General features: G+C 42.7%; 1 long non-coding RNA gene across 1 annotated transcript in view; it reads left to right on the forward strand.

Moving 5' to 3' along the window:
- LOC120310632 overlaps window positions 1–19,395 on the forward strand; it is a 32,064-nt gene extending 12,669 nt beyond the window's left edge. The window contains exon 3 of the long non-coding RNA XR_005557415.1: window positions 18,993–19,395. This is a non-coding gene — a long non-coding RNA (uncharacterized LOC120310632). The remainder of the gene's footprint in view (window positions 1–18,992) is intronic.
- The last annotated feature ends 285 nt before the right edge of the window (window positions 19,396–19,680 follow it).

The following is a 19,680-nucleotide window of genomic DNA, read 5'->3' on the forward strand; positions in this document are numbered from 1 at the left end:
AACACACACCATAGAATTTTGAAAATCAGTGAGTATTAGATTCGATGGCCTGAGTTTAACTTGAAGGCCACTACTGCTGCAAATCCTTTTGAAGGTATTAATTGAAATAATGGAAAGAGCGGACCCAGTGTCCAACTCCATCAGTAAGGGAACCCCTTGCAACCTTACGTTAATGGAAAGTTTCTTCTTAAGGGGCTTGTGTGTCCCTGTTCTCAGAATGCTTCTACGCGATGCGCAGAAACCCACCCTGTGTTGGTTGGGGACCTTCATACCTTTCTGAAGCAATTCTTCCCGAGGTTGAACCTTCTGGCGACCCAAACAGATGGATGCTGTTGAGTCCGTGGCGGGAAAATAGACACGAGAAGCAGCTGGAGTTCTCAGTTTCTTTTATTCAGCGTTCAGCTTACAGAAAGATGGCTTCAGCCTCCCCAAACGCCTCGCAGCCTCTTATATAGGCAACTCCCGGGTAAATGTGTTACTTTTCCCGAGCCAGCACCCGCGCATGCGCATGGCGCTGGCGACAGCCTGTCTGGTCCCGGGCAGCTTTGCACCTGCCCGGGACTGCCTGCAAATGCCCGAGCCGTTTGCAAGGCTCGGGACATAACACCCCTTTCCCCCGGGCTAAAACTACTACCAACATACAACATTTATTTTACATGACAATTTGCTCCCCAATGCGCCCACTGTTTACTGGCTTTTGCCTTGCCAGCAATGTTATGTAATCTTCTAGGTACTTAGGAGATTTCTTTGCTCTCTGTGACCTTCTTAGCTCTGGGTTACTGGCATAAGTTCCCTGACTGGAGGGAGGCGTGAGCCTGTTCTCTCTATTGTGCCCTGGTGTCTTCCAAGGACTGTGCCCCGATGCCTGGCCTGCTTGCTTGCCCACCGGGCTCGTCAGGCCAGGGCTTCTGTTGCTTTGTGACCTGGTTGTCCTACCTAGCTGTAGACCCTCAGGCCCCTTGAAGTGATAGCCACTGCTGGGCGTCTCTGTAGAACCTCCTTGGTCAGTCCAAGACCTGTCAGGAGGCTGTCCATTCCCTGAACCCCATTCTGTGCTCGGGCTCGTGTGGGTTTCTGTACTTTCCCAAAACTCAGGTGTTCCCTGATTTGTGCTAGGGGTGTTGTAGTCGGGACTTGGCTCCTCGACTAGCTCTGTGTATGTTTGACCCCCTGTAGGATTTGGGGTAAGGTCAGGCCAACCTTGGGAATTGTGTGCCAGCTCTCTTGCGGGGAATGATTTGTTGGGATGCCCCCGGGTATCCTCCGTTGCTGGAGTGCTGTGTGATGTGTGTGGAAAGTGAGTATGCCCCCGGGGTGACTCCCTGGCTGGAGTAGGCGTGAGTGCCTGTTGTGTGGGTAAGCTCCATGACTTTCTTTTCGGAGCAATTGCGGAACCCTGGGATGGGCCGTTTGTGGCTCCCTCAGTGGAGATGGGCAGTAGCTCTTGCCCTTCCCTTTGCTCCAAAGGGTCCCCCTCCCCCCCTGGAAAAGACCCAGGAGTCTCAGCAGAAAAGTCTCGCCTAGAGCGAAGTTGGTCGATGTGCCGACGCAGGACACGACCGTTGTCCAGGGCAACCTCGTAGGAGAGAGGACCTGTGATCCTGGACACAGAAGCGGGGACCCATGTATGACCAGGCCCGTAATTGCGAGCCCAAACCGGGGCACCCACAAGTAGTTGTCTAGGTGCCCTAGGATGTGAGGTAGATGAAGGCAGTCTGTCCGGATGCAACCGGTCAAGTCTAGTAGTAAGTTGGCGCCCCCAACGAAGTTCAGCTGGACTTCTCCCTGTAGAAGTGGACGGTGTGGTGCGATAAGAAAGGAGAAAGTCAGCCAACCTGTGATGCCAGTCCCCGTAGGTGAGTCTCTTCAAGGCGTCCTTTGCGATGCGCACCATGCGTTCAGCCATACCGTTGGTGGACGGGTGAAAAGGCGCAGACGTGGCATGACGAATCAGGTTTGCCTGTAAGAAAGCTTGGAATTCGGAGGAGGTGAATTGAGGGCCGTTGTCGGACACAATGACATCTGGCAGCCCGTGTGCAGCAAAAATCCCCCTCAGTACCTGAATAGTCTTTGCAGTGGTGGTGGATGAGACAGGCACAACCTCAAGCCATTTTGAATGGCTGTCAACAAGGACCAAGAAGAACTGGCCCTGAAAGGGCCCAGCGTAGTCAATGTGCACCCTAGACCATGGGGACTGTGTTTCCTCCCATCTATGCACAGGAGCTTGGGGCATCTCTGGGCGAGATCGTTGGCACAGGTGGCATGCGTGTACCTTAGCCTCAATATCTTTATCTAAACCAGGCCACCACAAGTGGCTTCGTGCAAGAGCCTTCATACGAACAATGCCAGGATGACCCTCGTGGAGGGATTCTAAGACCCTAGTCCTCATTGAGGTGGGAATGACAACTCTATTTCCCCAAAGCAGACAGCCCTGAGAAAGGGACAGTTCGTTCCTTTTGGACCAGAAACTCTGAAACTCAGGACTAGGGCAGTGCTCAGGCCACCCGGACAGGACCCAGGAGCGGACACGTGAAAGTGTGTGATCTGTACCTGTTTCAGCGGTAACATCCCTGGCACTAAGAGGGAGCTCGGGCAAGGCTTGGATTGATAGAATGTTGACAGCTGGCGCGGGGTCAGCTTCTACTACTGGCAGAGGCAACCTACTGAGGCCATCAGCATGGCCCATTTCTTTCCCAGGCTTGTGGAGTAATGAAAAATCATATGCAGACAAAAAAATAGACCACCTAAGCATTCTAGGGGAAATGATGTGGGGAGTCTGCTTACGTGTGGTAAACAGTCCCAGCAGAGGCTTATGGTCAGTGAAGACCGTGAAATGCCTGCCATATAGAAAATCGTGGAATTTTTTAATTCCAGCAACAACAGCCAGAGCCTCCCTGTCTATCTGAGCGTAGTTGCGCTCGGCAGAAGACAGTGTTCTGGAGTAGTATGCAATAGGAACCTGAGTTCCATCAGACCTGAGGTGACTCAGGACAGCTCCAACCCCGTAGGGGGACGCATCACAAGCGATGCACACAGGAAGAGACTCGTTGAAATGTGCAAGAACACTGTTAGAAGTGAGCAAGGCCTTGACTTCTTTAAAGCAAGCCTCATGTGCTTGTGACCACAGCCACACAGCTTGTTTGTCTAGTAGCCTGTGAAGAGGCTCAGCTACACTAGCTTTATGTGGAAGAAAAGAATTGTAGAAATTCAGGAGGCCTAGAAGGCCTGAAGTTCGGCCTTAGACTTTGGCCTGGGTGCTTCTAAAATAGCAGTTAGTTTGGATTCAGCAGGATGAATCCCAGCAGCATCAATTTTGAATCCCAGAAATTCAGTAGAAGGCACCCCAATCTTGCATTTGTCTTTTCTGAGCTTGAGGCCTGATTTCCTGAATCTTAACAGGACAGCCCTAAGCCTTTCAGCTAGAATGTGTGTGGAGTCTCCTGCAATCAAGACATCGTCAAAGTAGGGGCAGACCCCTGGTATACCTCGTAGTGTGTTTTCCATTACGCTTTGGAAAATCCCAGGAGCGACATTCACTCCAAACTGTAGCCTTTTTACCTTAAAGGCTCCCCTGTGGGTCACAATGGTCTGAGCTATAGCATCATCATCATCAACAGGCAGCTGTTGATATGCTTGAGCTAGGTCAAGCTTTGCAAAAACACGCCCCCCCTTGAGAGAGGCCAGGATGTGACTGACCACAGGAACAGGATAGGCATGTTGCTGCAATGCCTTATTGAGTGTGCATTTGTAATCAGCACAAATGCGAATGTCCCCATTTGCCTTTAGAGGCGTGACAATGGGGGTCTCCCACGGGCTGGAATCAACAGGTTCTAGGATTCCCTGTTGGATTAGTTTGTCTAATTCAGTGTCAATCTTACTTTTTAAAGCAAAAGGGACCCTTCTTGCTTTAATCCTAATGGGAGTGACAGTGGGGTCTAGCTTTAAGGACACAGGTGGTCCTTTGAATGTGCCCAGCTGGGGGCTGAAAACATCTGCAAATTCTTTGCAGACTTCCTGTAGGTCGAGTGTTTGTAAGCTGTTGAGTCCTGTGACGTGTATCCCCAGGGCCTCAAACCAATCGAGTCCTATGAGACTCGTTCGTTCACCCCCTACTACTAATAAGTCTAGTGGACCTTCAAAACTCTTGTATTGCACGTTAAGGGTGGCCTCCCCCTTAACACACACTCTTGAGTTCTGAAAATCTGTTAATACAATATCAGAAGGCCTTAACTTGGCCTTAGTCCCACTACTGGAACAAATCTTCCTAAATGTATGCAATGAAATGATGGAAAGGGCAGACCCTGTGTCTAGTTCCATAGATAATGGAACCCCTTGTAGCTTCACGTTGAGTGACAGCTTTTTCTTCATGGGCTTGTGTGTGCCTGTCCTACAGATGCTTCTTCGCGAAGCGCAAAAACCTACCCTATTCTGGCTGGGGAGTCTGGTACCCTTCAGGCGTTCTTCTTGGGGTTGTGCCTTTCGTCGGCCCAGACACACAGCTGCAATGTGCCCTAGTTTGCCGCATGCCCAGCAGGTAGCGGAGCGGAACTTGCAGTCGGTTCTCCTGTGGCGACCTCCACAGCCGATGCACTTGAGCGGAGCCGAAGAGCTTCCCTTCTGGTTTCCTTCCTTCGCGGGGTGTAGACGGTCGACTTCCTCGTCTGGATCCTCCTCGGAGTTTCGTTGGACGTCTTCCTGGTGCACGGACGCACCCTCTGCACTGCTTCTGATCGGCCGCATGTTCTTGACGGCGCCGCCTGCTGCTTCTTCTGCGGTGACTTCCCTTAAGGCGTCTTGGAAGGATAATTCTTCCTTAGCGAAAAGTCTCTGTTGTAGCTCTCGATGCCTTAACCCGCACACGAATCGGTCCCTCAGTCGTTCCTCGAGGTCCTTGAACTCGCAGGGCTTGGCGGCCTTCCGTAACGCGGCGATGTATTCCTTGGCTGACTCACCGGACCGTTGATCCCTCTGTTCGAAGGTGTGGCGCCATGAGATAACGGACACCTTGGGGTGGAAGTGCTCCTTCAGCAGCTTCTTCAGGTCTGCGTAGCTTACAGACTCTACTGGGACAGGTGCTGCAAGGTTTTCTGCGATTTCGAAGGCGTCTTGGCCGCAAACGCAAAGCAGGGTGGCAGCCTTCAAGCTATCTTCCCTCACTTGGTTTGCCTTGAAGTAGTTCTCCATTCTGGATACGTAGGACTCCCACCGCTCTGGATGTGAGACGTCGAATTCCGAAAGCCTTCCGATTTTCGCCATCTTCGGATCTTCAGGAGACGGGTCTATCAGCCAGCCTACCCCCGAATGCGCACCGGATTGGCGGGCAGCTGCCGAGTCGACGCCGTTCCTCTTCCGCCGCTCAGGACTCCTTGGGTAAGCTTACACTTTTTCCTTTCCAGGTAGTGCAAGGCATCCCACCTTCATCGCCAGTGTTGAGTCCGTGGCGGGAAAATAGACACGAGAAGCAGCTGGAGTTCTCAGTTTCTTTTATTCAGCGTTCAGCTTACAGGAAGATGGCTTCAGCCTCGCCCAAACGCCTCGCAGCCTCTTATATAGGCAACTCCCGGGTAAATGTGTTACTTTTCCCGCGCCAGCACCCGCGCATGCGCATGGCACTGGCGACAGCCTGTCTGGTCCCGGGCAGCTTTGCACCTGCCCGGGACTGCCTGCAAACGCCCGAGCCGTTTGCAAGGCTCGGGACATAACAGATGCAATGTGGCCTTGCCTGCCATATGCCCGGCAAATGGCAGAGCAGAACCGGCAATCAGCTCGCTTGTGGTGTCCTCCGCACAATTGAAGAGATGCTGGGGCCTTGACCAGACGTCCCTTCTGTCTCCTCTCAGCTGGCTGGTGAAGTCTGTCGACCTCCTCTTCAGGATCCACTTCTGATCCTTCTCGAGCGTCCTCTTGATGGACAGTAGCTGTGTCTGGAGGATTCCTGGTGAGGCACAAGGCCTTCACAGCCCCACCTGCTGCTTTCTCAGCTGCCACCTCTCGCAACGCATCTTGGAAGGAAACATCTTCTTTTGCAAAAATTTTTTGTTGTAAGTCTCTGCTCCTTAAGCCGCGGACAAAGTGATCTCGCAGCCTCTCTTCCAAATCCTTGAACTCACAAGGTCTGGCTGCTTGCCTTAAGGCCGCAATAAAGTCTGCAGCAGATTCACCCGGCCTCTGGTCTCTCTGCTCGAATGCGTGCCTCCAAGCAATGACGGATAACTTCAGCTGGAAGTGTTCCTTCAACATTTTCTTCAAGTCAGTATATATTACTGACTCCAGAGGTGCAGGGGCCACCAGATTTTCTGCGATGTCAAAAGCTTCTTGTCCACAGGCATACAAAAGAGTTGCTGCCTTCAGGCCATCTTCTCTAATCTGATTTACTCTGAAGTAGTTCTCCACCCGTGCTATGTAGGAATTCCATCTCTCTGGGTGGGAGACATTGAAATCAGTCAAGCGGCCAATCTTCGACATCGTAAAGTTTATGATCTTCACCACTCGCTTCTTCTGCAAGCTGCTGTTTGGAGAAAGGGTCCTTTAGCCAAGCTTACCCTCCAGCGACTCTATACTGGTAGGCTGGGACGCTGATTCAGACGCCGTCTTCCCCTCTTCAGGACTTCCAGGGTAAGTCCTTAAATCTTTTGTTTCAGCTTGCAAAGGATCCCACCTTCGTCGCCAGTGTTAAATCCTTCGTTCACGTGTGAAAGGTGAAGACACATGGTGACAACTAACAATGCTTTATTCTCCTACTCCAACTCCAAGCAAAAAGCAAAAGGCACGCAGGCCTTTTTATAGGGCTTGAAACCCGGACAGAGTGAACCAATAAGAGTTCTTTTTACTTCGCGCCTTGCGCATACGCACAAGGCTGGCACCACTCTGTCTGGTCCCGGGCAGCTTTTAGAATGCCCGGGACCATTTGCAACAATTCTGGGCCTGCTGAGTTTCCTCATCAGGCCCAGGACACAACAAATGCCACCCATCTGCAGTGAGCACTGCTGACATCTTTCATCTATGGATGGTGCTAATCCTAGATTTGGATATGAAGTGAAGAGTTATAGCAGAATATTTGATTGTGTATGAGTAAGAGGGAACCATACCTGGAGTGAGAGAATAATGAGAAGTGTTGTCTTAACCCCAACTAAGGCCAAATGGAGTGGATGGGGAGGGTCCTTGAATCAGTGGGTGGTAAGTTCTGGCCTGAATATATGGCTTGTGTAGATAGAAGTATGTGTGTGAGTTAGATGGAGCAGCTACCCCTCTGAGACAGTTGTAGGAGAGAAGGGTGGGAATGATGATTGATGTAAAGTTGATACGGATCCAGTCCACAGATGGGGAAAGACTGCTTCTTGACACAGCACATAGTTATCTATAAATAAACAACGGAACTCACAACCACAGCCTATGTAATGGTCAGCATCCTGATGGTTTTATAAGAGGATTATAAAAATCCAAGGATTAAATGATCAAACCCTACTTGTCCTCATAAGTCTATTATCTCCACTATCAATATATATTGACTCCCAATTGCTAGAGCAAAGTGGCATTGCACTTATGTCTTGTCAGTAGAGTTCTCATTAGCTGGTAGTCTAACCCAGTCTGGCTGTTCCTAGGATAGGTCCAATATCTTGACCTGAAGAATTGCTGAGATTGCTGTCAAAACGTGAGAGGAAAGTGAATAGCATCCATACAATTCTTTCAGTGATGTTACAAGAAAAGCAAATTCTTTCAACTTACCATTAATGTCAGGATAAATCTTATTGATCTAATCATCCCCTCTTACTAAGACCCATTTAGCATCATTCTTTGCCATTTGTGGCTTTATATGGCTCTTATGAATCCACACAGTAGTCTTAGTCATCATTACAGCCAGACAGTATATCTTCCAACCAGAACTGACTCCGAAAACAACTCTTTTCAAAAAGCAAGCATTTCCAGCATTTTAGAATAGAATAGAATAACAGAGTTGGAAGGGACCTTGGAGGTCTTCTAGTCAACCCCCTGCTTAGGCAGGAAACCTTATACCATTTCAGACAAATGGTTGTCCAATCTCTTCTTAGAAACGTCCAGTATTGGAGCATTCACAGCTTCTGGAGGCAGGTTGCTCCACTGGTTAATTTTTCTAGCTGTCAGGACATTTCTCCTTGGTTCTAGGTTGCTTCTCTCTTTGGTTAGTTTCCAACCGTTGCTTCTTGTTCTGCCTTCAGGTGCTTTGGAGAATAGCTTGACTCCCTCTTCTTTGCGGTAGCCCCTGAGATATTGTAACACTGCTGTCAGGTCACCCTTGTCCTCTTCATTAAACTAGACATTTTCCTTGAAAACACAAACCTAATAAGGTTTCTGTACTTTTCAAATCATTAATCTATGTGCAAAATGTCTTTATCTGACAGGACTCATTTGCTTTCATTATTGGTTGTTTTCCCTGTGTTGTTGTTCTAAATTAATTGCTCCTGATTGAATAATTTCTGCTCAGCTTCACTCCCTAGCCCATCCTAGAGTAGATCTCAGTGATTTCCTAAATTATCCTGACAGACTAAATTACATGTTTTCCAACCAGTGTGCAAATCACCAGAAATTTACTCCCCACATTTGTCTATGCTGACATGATCCCTACATGTCAAAGGTGAGTTGCAGCTGCCTTTTGCTGGGGTGGGGCGGAGGGGGGGGTCGCTTTACCGCTAGATCCTAGCATCTTGAATATTTTTTATGCCTGAATGAAGAGCCTAGAAAAATATACAGGCCACTTGAACAATTCTTCCCCCTTCCTGGGCAGGAACAGAAGACGAGATTCACTTGAGGAAGAATTGTTTGGGGCAAGGAATTTCAACTATTATTCACCTCCTGGCATCATAATTACACGGTGAACTTCTGACATTGACATGAATGTGAGGATGGCAAGAAAAGAACAACTATTTAAACCATCCCGAACTTTTCACAGGGTAGGAGAAAAAAAGCAGCTGGTCTTCAGTCTGGATATATGAGACTCTCTTTTACCTTTTCCTCTTCTTGATTTCCTTAAGGGTTTTTCTGAAATGATTTTATTTCTCGATCAACAACACCCCATGAAAATATAATCCTTCTACAGGAACAATAATTAATTTTTTAAAAATTAGAAGCTTAAAAAAATAAACATCTCCAAAGGATGAAGGCATTTCTTTTGGAAGATCTTCAGACTGACCTTTTAGACATATTTATGTGTACATGTAAGAACTCTTCAATTTTTTGTTGAAGCCAAAGGGCTGTGGAACCTAAATATAGGCTTGATCATCATACACCAAAATAGTGTTAAGACTATATATCACCAGTTTCCAGATGGAATCATGGCAATGCGCAATAAACCAAAATAAAGAAGACAGCAACATAGAATATTGCTGGATATACATCTGAAATTTTATCACAAAGATGCTTCACAAAGATGCTATCACAAAGATGCTTCCTTTTATGAAGCTTTTATATGTATTTTTAAAGCCACTAAAGACTTTCATGTCTTGAGATATAGTAGGAATCTGATTCTTCCCCAAAAATCTATTCATTAATTAGCATAAATTGAGGTTCTATTGGGCTTTGGCAATCTTTTCTATTTTATGTTCCAAAGAACAAATGAATGATTGCCAAAACTAAGATGTGATTCTGGATGAGGGTACATCCAAGTTTTAACAATGAGTTTAGTCTAGAAAACAGATTAAAATCTGGATCTGATTTCAATTTACATTCAATAAGAGCAACACACATGAAATCTGTTCACTATGTGTAACAATGGCATAATAACCCAATAGTCAAAGTAGAATAAATATTACAATCATTTATTCAAAATGCCCTCTTTTTTCATTCATCTGGTAATAACATACAGGTAGTCCTCGACTTAGCCCAACATTTTTGCTGTTAAACAAGATAGTTACAGTATTTTTATCCCATTTTATGACCTTTCTTGCAACAGTTGTTAAATGAATCACTGCAGTTATTAAATTAGTAACACAATTGTTAAGTGAATCTGGCTTCCCCATTAATTCCGCTTGTCAGAAGGTCACAAAAGGTGATCATATAACACCAGGACACTGCAACTGTTATATATATGTGATATATATGCCAAGTTGCCAAGCAAGCAAATTTTGATCATGTGACTATGAGGATGCTGCAACCATCTTAAGTGTGAAAAAAACAGTCAAAAATGGTCATAAATCACTTTTTTCAGTGCTGTTGTAACTTTGAACGGTTGCTAAACAAATGGATATAAGTCGAGGACTATCTGTAACTCCCTTTCCCATGCATTTTTTCCCCCTATGCTTTAACTGGAAACCTTATCATTGTTTTATGCCCCTTAAACTAGCAATTCTCCCATAATTTTGCTACAACTCGTCCTTGACTTATGACTGTAATTGAGCCTGAAATTATGTTGTTAAGTTGGTACAGTTATGAGACGAGGCACCCACATCACTGGAAGTAATTTTCTGGCCATTTTTGCAGTGGTCAATGAATGTCACTAATACTGCAGTTGTTAAGTGAATGCTATGTTGTTAAGTGAATGCCACGTTTTTTAAGTGAACCCCTTCATTTGAATGGACATTTTTTTTTCCTGGAAACCAGCAAAATAAATAAATAAATCACAGTCATATGACGATGAAATGCCACAACCAATTGTAAAGGTGACTTTCCTGGCATGCAGTCACATGTCGATGGGGGGGGGGGTTGCGTGATCATTTACAATGGTCTATCTGTGGCTGTCGTAATTCGAACAATTGTAAAATGACCAGTTTTTAAGTGAGGACTACCTCTAGACTTCTCAATATACTAAAAAGTAGAGTAAAAGTCTCCCTCTGAGCTACAGTTCTTTTTTCCATTATGATTTCTAAACGAAAAGTACTAGGTTAATAACTAAAACATAAAACTGGAACACAAGACGTTAGGAATAAAGATGTTGGAAGTGATACAGGTTGTGTGCTGATTGGATCCTTAATTCATTGGTATATAAGAGCAGCTTCACATGCTGGAAAATTCTTTGGTTCCCATGAGCACAACAGTTAATGTAGGGCAGAAACTTCAGCGGAAACCCTAAGTGGTCCCATGAGTGCAATTTCCTAACACAACTGGTCTAAATGCTATACTAACACCTTTATTTCAAGAAGTCCTTCCTTTCACCGAGTGATCTGACGGGCATGTTTTCTGGCAGCCTCTGAACTTAGTTTGTTTTATATCTGCTCCCAGGCTATATTAAGATCCAAATCTTTTCACCTATCTGATGCATTTCCTGTTGTCCTTTAAAATAATGTCAATCGAAGATGTGCACAAATACCTGTTGCTAATTTGAGAAATGTCAGCACATGCCTGAATTCTTGCTAATCCACTGTAAGAGGCATGGATAGTCTGCTATACTGTTAAGACCAGAGAATAATATATGGAAGTTGAATAGAATAGAGCTGGAAGGGACCTTGGAGGTCTTCTAGTCCAGCCCCCTGCGTAAGCAGGAGAACCTATACCATCTCAGACAAATGACTGTCTAGCCTTTTCTTGAAAATCTCCAGTGATGGAGCACCCACGATTTCTGGAGGCAAGCTGTTCCACTGGTTAATTGTCCTCACTGTCAGAAGTTTCTCCTTAATTCCAGGTTGCTTCTGTCTTTGACCAGTTTCCAACCATTGTTTCTTGTCCTGCCCTCTGGTGCTTTGGTGAATAATGTGATCCCCACTTCTTTGTGGCAGCCCCTCAAATACTGGAATACTGCTATCATGTCTCCCCTATTTCTTCTTTTCTTTAGACTAGCCAAACCCAAGTCCTGCAGTCGATCTTCATATGTTTTAGTCTCCAGGCCTCTGATCATCTTAGTTGCTCTTCTCTGAATTTTTTCCAGGCTCTCAACATCTATTTTGTGATATGGTGACCAAAATTGGTTGCAGTATTCCAGGTGTGGTCTTACTAGGGTTTTATAAAGCGGTACTAATACTTTGTGTGTTCTTGATTCTATGCCTCTGTTTATACAACTCAGGATTGTATTAGCTTTTTTGGTTGCTGCTGCACACTGCTGGCTCATGGTTAAGTGATTGTCTGCTAGGACTCCAAGGTCCCTCTCACAGTTACTGTTTTTAAGCCAGGTCTCACCTAATTTGTACTTGTACCTTTGATTTTTCCTGCCTAAATGTAAGTCTTTGCTTTTCTCCATATTGAAACTCATTTTGTTGGATGGGGCCCATTGTTCAAGTTTGTCAAGATCTTTTTAGATCCTGAGTTTGTCTTCTGGGGTGTTGGCTACTCCTGCCAGTTTGGTGTCATTTGCAAATTTGATGAGTTCCCCTTCAATTCGCTCATCTAAGTCATTTATGAAGATATTGAAGAGTACTGGGCCTAAGATAGAACCTTGTAGTACCCCGCTGCTTACTTCTCTCAATTTGGATGTAGTGCCATTGAGGATTACTCGTTGAGTACAGTTTGCCAGCCAGCTACAGATCCATCTGGTGGTGATGTTATCTATTCCATCTTTTTGTAGCTTACCAAGGAGTAGGTTGTGGTCTACTTTATCAAATGCCTTACTGAAGTCTAAGTATACTACGTCCACAGCATTTCTCTGGTCTACTAATTTAGTCACTTTATCAAAGAATGAAATAAAAACAAATCATGCCAAATCAATCTTAACAAACCCTTGCTGGCTACTAGTTATAACTTTATTTGCTTCTGGTTGTTCGCAGATCTGTTTTTTGATTATCTTTTCTAGGATCTTCCCAGGTATTGATGTTAAACTGATTGGTCTGTAGTTTCCTGGGTCAGTTTTTTTTCCCTTTCTTGAAGATGGGAACCACATCAGCCCTTTTCCAATCCTCAAGTATACCTCGGTGCTCCAGGATTTATGAAAGATATGATGCAATGGTTCTGAGATAACATCTGCCAGCTCCTTGAGAATTCTGGGATGTAGTCTGTTGGGTCCCGGTGATTTATATTTGTCAAGGTTGGATAGGTGTTCTCTTACCATTTTCTTGCTTATTTTAATTTTTGTTTTAAATGGTTTGTTGATGTTTTATATTTTTGTATATTGGTTTTAACTTGTTTTCATTTTAATTTGTGAGCTGCTCAGAGTCATTTAGGTGAGATGCAAATTGATTGAATGAATAAATTTATAAATAAATAAATAACCTTTAGATATAGATTGTTATATTGGGAATATAGTAGTTCTGTTAGCTTCAGTGTTGCTTTGTGTTTATTTATGTCTTAAATAAAATAAATTAAATTGAATTAATTGAATAGGAATCTACATCAGTGGTTCTCAACCTGTGGGTCAGGACCCCATTTGGGGTTGAACGACCATTTCACGGGGGTCGCCAAACAACGCAGTCCGCCATTTTTTCCCCTTTTCCTTAGCTGTGCTACTCCCTTTTATTCTATTGGCTTTTGAAAGCTAATAGAATAGACTCTCTTGAATAGAGTCTAATTCTATTGGCTTTCAAAAGCCAATAAGAATTGTCCAGGCTGTCTCTGCCCTACTGAGACTGCCAAAAGTCCCATTCTGCAAACGGTGCTGCACCAATTGAGTAGTCCTCGACTTACGACCGGTTGAGTAGTCCTCAACTTATGACCGGTTGGGGGTCGTGACATTAAAAAGGTTGAGAACCACTGATCTACATAGTCATGTATTCATATATATGACAGCAATGTCACTTGTGCAGTTAAATGGCTAAAAATGCCTCAGTCGTCTTGCTCTGTATACATGTCCTTTGCCTAACCACACAAAATTTTATTATGCAGATAATTTTATTATCTCTGTGATTAAGGTAGAATTTAATAGCATCCACAGTATGTGTGTGTTTATGTGTGCGCGCAGACACACGGGTGTGCAAACAGACAAGATGGTCGATATGACATTGCTTTCTAAGCCTGCACTTGTTCAAATGCATATAATATTGGTGATTGGGTGAACAGTTGGGCTTTAACTGTAATGCCACATCCAACATCTTGACAAATTTGAGCCTGTTAGCAGAGTATCTATTTAGTATTATATCTTATATAAAAGATACATAAAACAGAATCTCTGTTACCTGCAAGCTGACATAAGTAGGTCCATAAAAGCAATGTTTGCTATCTACCCCTAGAAAGGCAAACAAACTATCTTAATATTCTTTATCTTTTTTACTGGAGACAAAATGAATGAATGAAGATTACATATATTGGCATTGGAGTCCTTTTTTTCTGAGGAGTGAAGATGAGTCTTATCCAGGTCTTATTATAAAATAGTGCTAAATATAGGCTTGCTTGTATCCCTGGACAAAACATTAAATATATGTTTAAATTTACCATTAAAATCAAAGAGATTACTACCTTGTTTTAATAAAATTGTCTCTCTTGAGCTCTTTAAAAGCTCAAGACCCATTGACCCAGATGATGTCACACCTTTTAGCTTTTAGAAAGAAAAAATGTCTACAATTGACTTGCACTTGGTGTCTCCTGTCACTGTGTGGAAATCACTGGAGAGAAAAAAATGCCGTTTCATTACTTGCACCTGGTCTGGATTATTCCACCAGACTTGCGTTTAGCCCTATTTTGTGATATAACATCTCTATTCCCAGGTATTTATTGCACTGAAATCTCTTGCAATTTTAATCCTGGACAACAGAACAAAACTTTCTGGAAAACCTCCAGGTTTGGAAGACTCTTCTTTCAGTTAATTTTGCTGGAAATATTTCTAATTAGTTTTTATTTCTCTTTTGTGATTACTATTAAAGTTTGTGCATGCACTCTGATTTTCTCAGTAAGAGTAATAAAGTTGTTCTTATAAATACACAATTCTCTGTTTTTGTGGTGGGTCTTTCCTTGATTGCTCCCAAATGAATTCCTCATTTTACATATTGTAAGATTGGCCTTTATTTTTCTACCTTAACTTTTGACGGAGTATGTTGAAGGCTGGCTTTCCACAAGCAGAAGAGTTTCTTCTGCTCGTTGTATGTTCTTCAGATAAGTTGTGAAAAGATGGGAGAATTGACCAAATAGATTGGGGAATAGGAAGACAGCAAAGAAAAGGCCACAGAATAAGGAGAAACACTTTATGTAACCTTGGATGGAGTCTTAGCTATTGCACCGGACTTGGCAAAAGAAAAGAAAAAGGCAGGTAATAGAGCACTGAACTCCTTCCCATGTGTACCTTCTTGAATTTTCAGAAGACAGGAGAGAAATGTAGTAACAATAATAATAACAATAATAATATAGACAAGAAAGAACTGGAGAAGATAACAAAATACAAAGATGTACAAATAGAAATAGAAAGACTGTGGCAAAAGCAAGCAAGGATAGTACCAATAGTAATAGGCGCCTTGGGTGCAATCTCAAAACAACTGGAGCATCACTTGGACACAATCATCGGCATTGACAAATTTGCCATTAGTCAAATGCAAAAGGTGGCCTTACTAGGAACCGCCTCCATCCTGTGACGATATCTGTAATAATATCAAACATCCACATCTGCCTATCCCAGGTCATTGGTCATTAATAATAATAATAATAATAATAATAATAATAATAGTTTTTGTTTACAGCCAAATGATATTTTTTGCAGATTTTCCAATGCACCATTGTTGCTACTTTGTCATGCCGCTGCTTGTAGTCAGTCTGTGCAATCTTCTTGCAACAGCTTACCAAGTAGTCCACTGTTTCTTCAGCTTCTTTGCATAGGCGGCACTTACTGTCTGTTGCTGTCTTCTCAATTTTGACTTTATATGCATTTGTTCTTAAGGCTTGGTCTTGTGCAGCCAGAATTAGTCCCTCGGTCTCTTTCTTCAATTTTCCTGCTCTTAACCATTGCCAGGTCTTGTTATTATCTGCTTTCCCAGCTATTTTTTTCACGTATTGGCCATGTAGTGCCTTGTCTTCCCATGCCTCTATTCTGTTCTTCATTTGGTCTTTCCAGTAGTCAGTAAGCCTTCCTGATATATTAATTTCAGTGCATCTTCATCATTGTTCTTCAGATATCCTTCCAAAGCGATTTTTTCTTCTTGAACCATCTGATGTACTTGTAGCATTCCATGCCCACCTATTTGCCTTGGTAGATAAAGTCTGTCAATAAGAACTGGAGAAGATAACAAAATACAAAGACCTACAAATAGAAATAGAAAGATTGTGGCAAAAGTAAGCAAGGGTAGTACCAATAGTAATAGGCTCCTTGGGTGCAATCCCAAAACAACTTGAACACCATTGGCATTGACAAATTTGCTATTAGTCAACTGCAAAAGGCAGCCTTACTAGGAACTGCTTCCATCCTGCGACGATATCTGTAATACCATCAAACATGGTAATACCAATGACAGTGAGGACTCGATAGGTAGACAAAATGCCAAATCCAGTCTGAACATCTGGCTGACTGTGCGATGATCCATAATAATAATAATAATAATAATAATAATAATAATAATAATAATAATAAAAAATAGATAAATCAAGTATGGGTTGATCAGTGAGGGAGATCTGTATGATGGAGAGTTTTCCATTCACTTTAATAAAGGAAATGAGCTGTGTCTGGGCACAGCTTCCATTCCCTAATCCTTCCAAAATTTTGAAGTGGGTCTGTCCAATTTTCTCATGCAATTATCTCAGTTTTGAAATGCTGAGAACACAATGAGCCAAATATGACTCTTTCTCCATCTGACTATCAGGAGCCTATGGAAGACATTGTCCAAACAGTGTTCTTCCCAAATTATTGCCAGGCTGAAGTAACAAGAACAATCATCTCCATAATTTTTCCATCTGAATCCCTGCTCTCCACACATTATGTTTCCATTATGTGTTGTGTATTTTTCTTGCGGGTGGCACCAGAATATTTTTAATGCAGTGGAAGTACCCAGCTGCTTAGCTGCCATTCTTCCCACGTTAAAAATCTTGAGAACTGTGAAGGTAGCATCGACTCTGCAGACAGGTGCTTTTCTCAGCCCTTTTAATTCTAGTTAGGGCCGGCAGTGTTAATTATCATCAGGGAGATCAGGCAATTGGTTCTGAATAAAATGCCTACTGTTTAGGGTGCAGGGCTGGCATTCATTTGAAGGGTGCTTCCACACAGCCATCCTTTCTACCCTGTTGGAGTGACCCAAATCCCTTTACCTTTTAAGCAAGAGGGAAAAGGCAGAAATCAAAATCTGAAGCAGGCTGGTGTTTTACACAGTTGCTTCTCTCCTGCCAAACAGTTGAAATTAGCAGAAGGAATACATCTCTGCTAAATCTAGCCAGTGTACTCTTCAAGAACCTGCTGGAAAACTGAAGCTCAGGAGTCAGAAGGAAGGGTGAGGCAGGAGATCCCTGAAATTTTGCCTGGAAAATTATGACATTTTATTTGTAAAAAAAAAAAAAAAGTGTCCCACTGCAGCCAAGCTGGAAAGAAACTGGCCAAGCTATCAGGGACAGTCAGAGTTGTGGATCATAGAGTTCCTATATTGCTTGTCAATTGACACAAAGTCATTACAAAGAGATAATCTTTTTTTTAAAAAATCTCTCCTTGAAAGATGGCAAGTTCTCCTTCTGCTGGGAAATATTGTTCCCTGGGATTCTAGAAGAACTGTGATTTTATTAATCTGGGCTTGGCAGATGTGAAGATCTGATAATATATGAGAAGCTGAAAACAAATATGAAAGCTTAGGACTGCATGGGAATCCCCATCAGATAATTTTTCTGCTTCAATTCCAATAGTTTTTTTTTTTTTTTACTCAACACAAACCGAGGTGGCGCAGCAGTTAGAGTGCAGTACTGCAGGCCACTTTAGCTGACTGTGTTCAGCAGGTCAGCGGTTCAAATCTCACCGGCTCAAGGTTGACTCAGCCTTCCATCCTTCCGAGGTAGGTAAAATGAGGACCCAGATTGTTGGGGGCAATGTAAATATATATATACATTGCTTACTGGTGTACACCGCTTAGAGAGTGCTTGCACTTAAAGCGGTATATAAGTCTCATAAATAAATAAATAAATAAATAAATAAATAAATATAGTTTCCTTTAAAAAAAAGTGGTTCTGTTTTTAGGTCTTAACAAAACCTTTCCTGCATGTATGGGATTCCATCCAACAGTCTGTGTGTACAAAAATACCTGGCACTGCTTTCCTCCCAAGGAGCAAGCAACTTTTAATTACAGGGCTCCAGTAGCCATCTGCAGTGTTCTTGGAACCCAAGAAAATAAAATCTGCCGCTTCTTCCATTTCTTCCCCTTTTATTTGTCAAAAAGTGACATTGTCCTTTTTATAGGAGAGGTAAGCACCACAAGGGATTGAAAGCCACTTCTTCTTGTACCTTTACTTTCAGAGGACTTGTAAATATAAATAGCACTGTAATGGAAAATGTAACATTTCAATTCACAGGCCTATGTTAAAACATAAGAATGTTATTCTTATATTATAACAGCAGATGGCAGCAAACGTCTGTCCATAAATTTAACACATTTTAACACATTAAATTTCTTGGATATTTGCTGATCAAGTCTGATGTGGGTATGACCTCTTGTTACTTGTGGTGGAGGGGTTACAATTAAAAGTAAGGTAGCTGGTTTTATGGAACAATCATATATTGTACTAATCAATATTTTTAAACTATTTTATTACACTGATGGGACTGCAAACATTTTATTTATTAATCAAATTTATATGGCTGCCAACTGTGACTCAACAAGCAACAAATAAAACTCAATATGGCTCAACAAGTTCTTATGAAGTAGAATAAAGTTCCTTAAAGTTTGTGCTGTAATAAATGTGCTGGTGTATTAAGATGTAACAAACTAATGTGCCTAATACCCTAGAAATTTTCCTGTTAAGAAAAAGAAAGGATTATCTACTGTTATTTCAGTCAATCTTTAGTGCAGTTCTATATGTCCATTCAGAAATAAGCACCGAATCTGATTAAGTTTCTACTCAAAGAACTTATTCAGATTCAGAGACTTATTTTAGAATGCTTAAACAAAGTAACCTATTATCACTTTAAACTTGATTAATATTATTAATCCTTAAGTAAATAATCCTTAAGTTAAAACTGTAACTCCAAAGCTGGTTGTTCTTTCTTTCAGTCTGTCTAGATCAATAGATGATTTGGAGGAACTTTGAGATATTGGAACAACAGAACAGAATATTCTGTTTGAGATATTTGAAGAACAGAAGGACACCAAGCTGCCAGAAATCGCCAACACTCCAGAAGAAAGACTCAAAATGCAGAAGGATCTTGATAGACTTGAACACTAGGCCCTATCTAACTAAATGAAATTAAATGTAGAGAAAAGTAAGGTTTTACATTTAAGCAAGAAAAATCAACTGCACAAGTATAGAATAGGTGGTACCTGGCTCAACTACGAGAGGGATCGTAAGTAGGAGTCAGCAGTGTGCTACAGCTGCCAAAAAAGTCAATGTAGTCCTAGGCTGCATTAATAGAGGGATGGAATCAAGATCATATACCACTTTATATAATGCCTTGATAAGATTGCACCTGGAATATTGCATCTAGTTTTGGTTGCCATGATGTAAAAAAGAGATTGAGATTCTAGAAAGAGTACAGAGAAGAGCAACAAGGATAATTAGGGGACTGAAGACTGAAAAGTATGAAGAATGGTTGCAGGAATTGGGTATGTCTAGTTTAATGAAGAGAAGGACGAGGGGGGACATGATAGCACTGTTCCAATATCTTAGGGTTTGCCACAAAGAAGAGGGAGTCAAGCTATTCTCCAAAGCACCTGAAGGCAGGACAAGAAGCAATGGGTGGAA

The sequence above is a fragment of the Crotalus tigris genome, unplaced genomic scaffold (assembly GCF_016545835.1).
Source record: "Crotalus tigris isolate CLP2741 ecotype Arizona unplaced genomic scaffold, ASM1654583v1 scf7180000018239.1010054, whole genome shotgun sequence".
Lineage (NCBI taxonomy): Eukaryota > Metazoa > Chordata > Lepidosauria > Squamata > Viperidae > Crotalus > Crotalus tigris.